Here is a 7,564-nt window from a genome sequence, read left to right on the forward strand (position 1 = left end):
TTTCACATTATTTTGTGCCCAATAGAAATGAATGGTAAATAACGTATTGTGCCATTTGAGTCCCTTTTACTGTAAACAAGAACACAGGTTTCTAAACACTTCTACATTAATGTGGATGCTACCACGATTGCAGATAATCCTGAAGGAATTGTGAATAATGATGAGTGAGAAAGTTACAGATGCACAAATATCATACCCCCAAGACATGCTAATCTCTCACCATTACAATGACAGGGGAGAGGGCATTTATATTGGGGTGAGGAGGGTTATGATAATTGTGAGTCTAACCTCCTCAGTCATCATTATTCACGACTCATTCAGAATTATCCACATTAACTTTTTACTACTTTCATACACATAAGTGACACTGAGTGTATAAAACATTAGGAACACCTGCTCTTTCCATGACACAGACTGACCAGGTGAAAGCTACAGTTGAAGTCGGAGGTTTACATACACCTTAGCTAAATACATTTAAACTAAGTTTTTCACAATTCCTGACATTTAATCCTGTCTTAGATCAGTTAGGATCACCACTTTATTTTAACAATGTGAAATGTCAGAATAATAGTAGAGAGAATTATTTATTTCAGCTTTAATTTCTTTCGTCACATTTCCAGTGAGTCAGAAGTTTACATACACTCAATTAGTATTTGGTAGCATTGCATTTAAATTGTTTAACTTGGGTCAAACGTTTTGGGTAGCCTTCCACAAGCTTCCCACAATAAGTTGGATGAATTTTGGCCCATTCCTCCTGACAGAGCTGGGGTAACTGAGTCAGGTTTGTAGGCCTCCTTGCTCGCACACGCTTTTTCAGTTCTGCCCACACATTTTACATGGGATTGAGGTCAGGGCTTTGTGATGGCCACCCCAATAACTTGACTTTGTTGTCCTTAAGCCATTTTGCCACAACTTATGAAGTATGCTTGGGGTCATTGTCCATTTGGAAGACCCATTTGTGACCAAGTTTTAACTTCCTGACTGATGTCTTGAGATGTTGCTTCAATATATGTACATACTTTTGCTGCCTCATGATGCCATCTATTTTGTGAAGTGCACCAGTCCCTCCTGCAGCAAAGCACCCCCACAACATGATGCTGCCACCCCCGTGCTTCACGGTTGGGATGGTGTTGTTCGGCTTGCAAGCCTCCCCCTTTTTCCTCCAAACATAACGATGGTCATTATGGCAAACTGTTCTATTTTTGTTTCTTCAGACCAGAGGACATTTCTCCAAAAATTACAATTTTTGTCACCATGTGAAGTTGCAAACCATAGTCTGGCTTTTTTATGGTGGTTTTGGAGCAGTGGCTTCTTCTTTGCTGAGCGGCCATTCAGGTTATGTCGATTTAGGACTCGTTTTGCTGTGGTTATAGATACTTTTGTACCTGTTTTCTCCAGCATCTTCACAAGGTCCTTTGCTGTTGTTTTGGGATTGATTTGCACTTGTCGCACCAAAGTACGTTCATCTCTATGTGTCACGACTTCTGCCGAAGTCGATGCCTCTCCTTGTTCGGGCGGTGCTCGGCGGTCGACGTCACCGGTCTTCTAGCCATCATTGATCCATTTTTTCATTTTCCATTGGTTTTGTCTTGTCTTCCTACACACCTGGTTTCAATCCCATTCATTACCTGTTGTGTATTTTAACCCTCTGTTTCCCCTCATGTCTTTATCAGAGATTGTTTGTTTTTCAGTATTCGTGTTGTTTGTATTGGTGCGCGACGGGTCCTCGTACCCACTTTGTTTTATTGTATTCATGGTTTTGGAGTTGTTTTTTTCTTCAAGTTAATAAACAACTCCATTCCACTAAGTTTGATTCTCCTGCGCCTGACATCCCTGCCACCTATACACACAACTCTGACAGAATCTCTGACCCAACATGAAGTCAGCAGGAGAAGGTACCCCTGCCATGGAGGTGGAGGAGTGCGTCATGGAACATATGGAGATGATTTACAATCTGAGCGCCGCAATGGATCGCGTTGTCCAGAATATGGACCGCTGGGAGACACAGGGAGTTTTTCCAGCTCCTCCACCAGCACAACCGGGGTCTCCCCTGAGCGCCCCTTTCCCGCCTGAACCCAGCAGGATCCATCTATCCATGCCACAGGGGTACGACGGAGATGCTGCTCCCGGCTGCCAGGGTTTCCTCCTCAAACTAAGCCTGTACCTGGCCACGGTCCACCCAGCTCCATCGGACCGTGAGAAGAGTTTCGCTCTCGTCTCGTGCCTCACCGGGAAAGCCCTGGAGTGGGCCAGCGCTGTGTATAGAGGGGGAGATGCGGCGTTGGACCATTTGAGGAGTTCATCCTCTGTTTCCGGGCAGTATTCGACCACCCACCAGAAGGCAGAGCGGCGGGTGAGCGCCTCTACCATCTGAGGCAGGAGACGAGGAGCGCCCAGGAGTTTGCGCGGGAGTTTAGCACTCTGCCTGCCGGCGCTGGATGGAGCAACAGGGCCCTGATCGACCATTACCGCTGTAGTCTACGCGAGGACGTCCGTCGAGAGCTGGCCTGCAGAGACACCACCCTCACCTTCGACCAGCTGGTGGACCTGTCCATCCGGCTGGACAACCTGTTGGCTACTTTCGGACGTCCAGATCGGGGTCTGGTTGTTCCATCCTCCAGCACACCCTCTCCGATACCCATGGAGCTGGGAGGGGCAGTGCGCAGGGAGACCGGAGGGGGTTCCCGCTCGTGCACCATATGTGGTCGCAGAGGTCACACTGCTGGTCGGTGCTGGGTTGGTTCCTCTGGGAATCGAGGTAGCAGGCAGGGCACTCTGGCATCACCCCAGGTGAGTAGACACCATTCTCACCCAGAGCCCTCTATTGCACATATGTTTGTCTCTGTCACTTTTCCTGAACTTTCCCCGCGTTCCCAGCATTAGGCGCTAGTAGATTCAGGCGAGGCTGGGAATTTTATTAATAAAGTATTAGCTCATAGTTTAGGGATCCCCATTGTTCCTGTAGATGTACCTTTCTCCGTTCACTCCCCCCATTTCCCCCGGTAACGCAGGTGGGTCACAGGGAAAAGATTAGTCTTTTTCTTATTGATTCTCCCGCGTATCCCGTGGTGCTGGGCCTACCCTGGTTAGCTTGTCATAACCCCACTGTTTCTTGGCCACAGAGGGCTCTCAAGACGTGGTGGCGAGAGTGCTCAGGTAGGTGTTTACGGGTTTCTGTTGGTGCTACTACGGTGGGAAGTCCAGACCAGGTCTCCACCGTGCGCATTCCCTTGGAATATGCCGATTTGGCTCTCGCTTTCTATAAAAAGAAGGCGACTCAATTACCATCCCATCGATGGGGGGGATTGTGCAATAAATCTCCTGGTAGACGCTGCACTTCCCAGGAGTCACGTGTATCCCCTGTCGCAAGCGGCGACGGTGGCTATGGAGACATATGTCTCTGAATCCCTGCGTCAGGGGTATATTCGGCCCTCCATTTCACCCGTCTCCTCAGGTTTCTTTTTTGTGAAGAAGATGGATGGAGTTTTGCACCCGTGAATTGATTATCGAGGTCTCAATCAAATCACGGTAGGTACAGTTACCTCTTATCGCTCTTATCGCTACAGCGATTGAGTCAATGCACGGGGCAAGCTTCTTCACTTAACTGGATCTCAGGAGTGCGTACAACCTGGTGCGTATCCGGAAGGGAGACGAGTGGAAGACGGCATTTAGTACCACTTCAGGGCATTATGAGTACCTCGTCATGCCGTATGGGTTGATGAATGCTCTATCAGTCTTCCAATCCTTTATAGACAAGATTTTCAGAGACCTGCACGGGTAGGGTGTAGTGGTGTATATCGATGACATTCTGATATACTCCGCTACTCGCGCCAAGCATGCGTCTCTGGTGCGCAGAGTGCTTGGTCGCCTGTTGGAACATGACCTGTACGTCAAGGCTGAGAAATGCCTGTTCTTCTAACAGTCCGTCTCCTTCCTAGGGCATCAGATTTCCAAGTCAGAATTGGAGATGGAGGGTGACCGCATTACAGCCATGCGTAATTGGCCGACTCCCACCACCGTATAGGAGGTGCAGCGATTCTTAGGGTTTGCAAACTACTACCGGAGGTTTATCCGGGGTTTTGGTCAGGTTGCTGCTCCCATTACCTCGAAACTATGATGTGGGGGACCGGGAGCTGTTGGCTGTCGTCAAGGCTTTGAAGGTGTGGAGACATTGGCTTGTGGGGGATAAACACCCTTTTCTCATCTGGACTGACCATCGCAATCTGGAGTACATCCCGGAGGCGAGGAGACTGAATCCTCGCCTGGCAAGTTGGGCCATGTTTTTCACCCGTTTTGTGTTTACCCTCTCTTACAGACCAGGCTCCCAGAACGTTAAGGCAGACGCACTGTCCCGGCTGTTTGACACAAAGGAGCGGTCCATGGATCCCACTCCCATACTCCCAGCCTCTTGTTTGGTGGCGCCGGTATTGTGGGAGCTGGACGCGGACATTGAACGGGCATCACGTGCAGAGCCCTCTCCCCCTCAGTGTCCAGCTGGGCGTCTGTACGTTCCGTCTGCTGTCCGCGACTGACTGATCTATTGAGCTCACACGTCACCCTCCTCTGGTCATCCTGGGATAGGTCGGACGGTGCGCTGTCTTGAAGGGAGGTACTGATGGCCCACTTTAGCTAAGGACGTGAGGGTTTATGTTTCCTCCTGCTCAGTGTGCGCCCAGTGCAAGGCTCCTAAACACCTGCCCAGAGGTAAGTTACAACCCTTACCCGTTCCACAACGGCTGTGGTCGCGCCTGTTGGTGGATTTCTTAACTGATCTTCCACCTTCACAGGGTAACAACACGATCCTGGTCGTTGTGGATCATTTTTCTAAGTCCTGTCGTCTCCTCCCTTTGCCCGGTCTCCCTACGGCCTTACGAACTGCGGAGGCCCTGTTAACACACGTCTTCTGGCACTATGGGGTGCCTGAGGATATAGTGTCTGATCGGGGTCCCCAGTTCACATCAAGGGTCTGGAAGGCATTCATGGAATGTCTGGGGGTCTCGGTCAGCCTTACCTCAGGTTTTCACACCGAGAGTAATGGGCAAGTGGAGAGAGTTAACCAGGATGTGGGTAGGTTTCTGCGGTCTTATTGCCAGGACCGGCCAGGGGAGTGGGCAAAGTTCGTGTCCTGGTCAGAGATGGCCCAGAATTCGCTCCGCCACTCCTCCATTAACCTTTCTCCCTTTCAATGTGTATTAGGGTATCAGACGATTCTGGCTCCTTGGCATCAGTCAGACCGAGGCTCCCGCGGTGGACAATTGGTTCCGGTGCGCGGAGGAAACCTGGGAGGCCACCCACGTCCACCTACAGCGTGCCATACTGCGCCAGAAAGTTGTCGCAGACCGTCACCGCAGTGAGGCCCCGGTGTTCGCACCAGGGGACAGGGTCTGGCTCTCGACCCAAACCTGCCCCTGGGTCCGCGGTTTGTGGGGCCGTTTAAAGTCCTGAGGAGAGTGAACAGGGTATGTTATAGGTTACAGCTACTCACCAAATACCATATTCCCCCTCGTTCCATGTGTCTCTCCTCAGGTCGGTGGTGGCTGGCTCCAGGAGGCTGAAGTGCGCGATGTTCCTCCGCCCGCTCTGGACATCGAGGGGGTCCCGGCGTACTCCGTTCGATCCATCTTGGATTCAAGACGTCGGGCGAGGGGCCTTCAGTACCTCGTGGACTGGGAGGAGTACGGTCCAGAGGAGAGATCCTGGCTTCCGGTGGAGGATGTGTTAGATCCTTCCCTGCTGCGAGAATTCCACCATCTCCATCCGGATCGCCCTGCGCCTCGCACCAAAGTACGTTCATCTCTAGGTGTCACGACTTCTGCCGAAGTTGATGCCTCTCCTTGTTCGGGCGGTGCTCGGCGGTCGACATCACCGGTCTTCTAGCCATCATTGATCCATTTTTCATTTCCCATTGGTTTTGTCTTGACTTCCTACACACCTGGTTTCAATCCCATTCATTACCTGTTGTGTATTTTAACCCTCTGTTTCCCCTCATGTCTTTGTCAGAGATTGTTTGTTGTTCAGTATTCGTGTTGTTTGTATTGGTGCGCGACGGGTCCTCGTATCCACTTTGTTTTATTGTATTCATGGTTTTGGAGTTGTTTTTTTCTTCAAGTTAATAAACAACTCCATTCCACTAAGTTCGATTCTCCTGCGCCTGACTTCACCGCCACCTATACACACGACTGACACTAGGAGACAGCGTCTCCTTCCTGAGTGGTATGACGGCTGCGTGGTCCCATGGTGTTTATACTTGCATACTATTGTTTGTACAGATGAACGTGGTACCTTCAGGCGTTTGGAAATTGCTCCCAAGGATGAACCAGGTCTACATTTTTTTTCTGAGGTCTTGGCTGATTTCTTTAGATTTTCCCATGATGTCAAGCAAAGAGGCACCGAGTTTGAAGGTAGGCCTAGAAATACATCCACAGGTACACCTCCAATTAATTCAAATTATGTCAATTAGCCTATCAGAAGCTTCTAAAGCCATGCCATAATTTTCTGGAATTTTCCAAGTTATTTAAAGGCACAATCAACTTGGTGTATGTAAACTTCAGACCCACTGGAATTGTGATTGTGAATTATAAGTGAAATAATCTGTCTGTAAACAATTGTTGGAAAAACTACTTGTGTCATGCACAAAGTAGATGTCCTACCCGACTTGCCCAAACTATAGTTTGTTAACAAGAAATTTGTGGAGTGGTTGAAAAACAAGTTTTCATGACTACAAACTAAGTGTATGTAAACTTACGACTTAAACTGTATATTCCTTATTGATGTCACTTGTTAAATTCACTTTAATCCATGTAGATGATTGTGGACTACAGGAAAAAGAGGACTGAGCACGCCCCCATTCTCATCGACGGGGTCGCAGTGGAGCAGGTTGAGAGCTTCAAGATCCTTGGCGTCTACATCACCAAAAAAGTAACATGGTCTAAGCACACCAAGACAGTCGTGAAGAGGGCACGACAAAACCTATTCCCCCTCAGGAGACTGAAAAGATTTGGCATAGGTCCTCAGATCCTCAAAAGGTTCTACAGCTGCACTATCGAGAGCATGGCTGACTGGTTGCATCAATGCCTCAACTAACATATTACCTCAACTAACCGGTGCCCCCGCACATTGACACGTGACTAATAACATTTGATTTGGAGGAGATTTCCAAGCCTTGAGACAGTTGAGAGATAGATTGTGTATGTGTGCCATTCAAAGGGCGTGAATGGGCAAGACAAAAAATGTAAGTGCCTTTGAATGGGGTATGTTAGTAGGTGCCTTGCGTATTGGTTTGAGCGTGTCAAGAACTGTAATGTTTTTCATGCTCAAAAGTTTCCCGTATGTATCAAGAATGGTCCACCACCCAAAAGATATCCAGCCACTTGACACAACTGTGGTAAGCATTGGAGTCAACATGGGCCAGCATCCTTGTGAGTTGCTTTCAACCCCTTGCACAGTCCATGACCTGACGAATTGAGGGTGTTCTGAGGGCAAAAATGAAGTGAAATTCAATATTAGGAAGGTATTCCTTATGTTTTGTACACTGTGTATGTTTTGACCATGATAACTTGCTATC

Source organism: Oncorhynchus keta, chromosome 24 (assembly GCF_023373465.1).
Source record: "Oncorhynchus keta strain PuntledgeMale-10-30-2019 chromosome 24, Oket_V2, whole genome shotgun sequence".
In the NCBI taxonomy this organism is placed as follows: domain Eukaryota; kingdom Metazoa; phylum Chordata; class Actinopteri; order Salmoniformes; family Salmonidae; genus Oncorhynchus; species Oncorhynchus keta.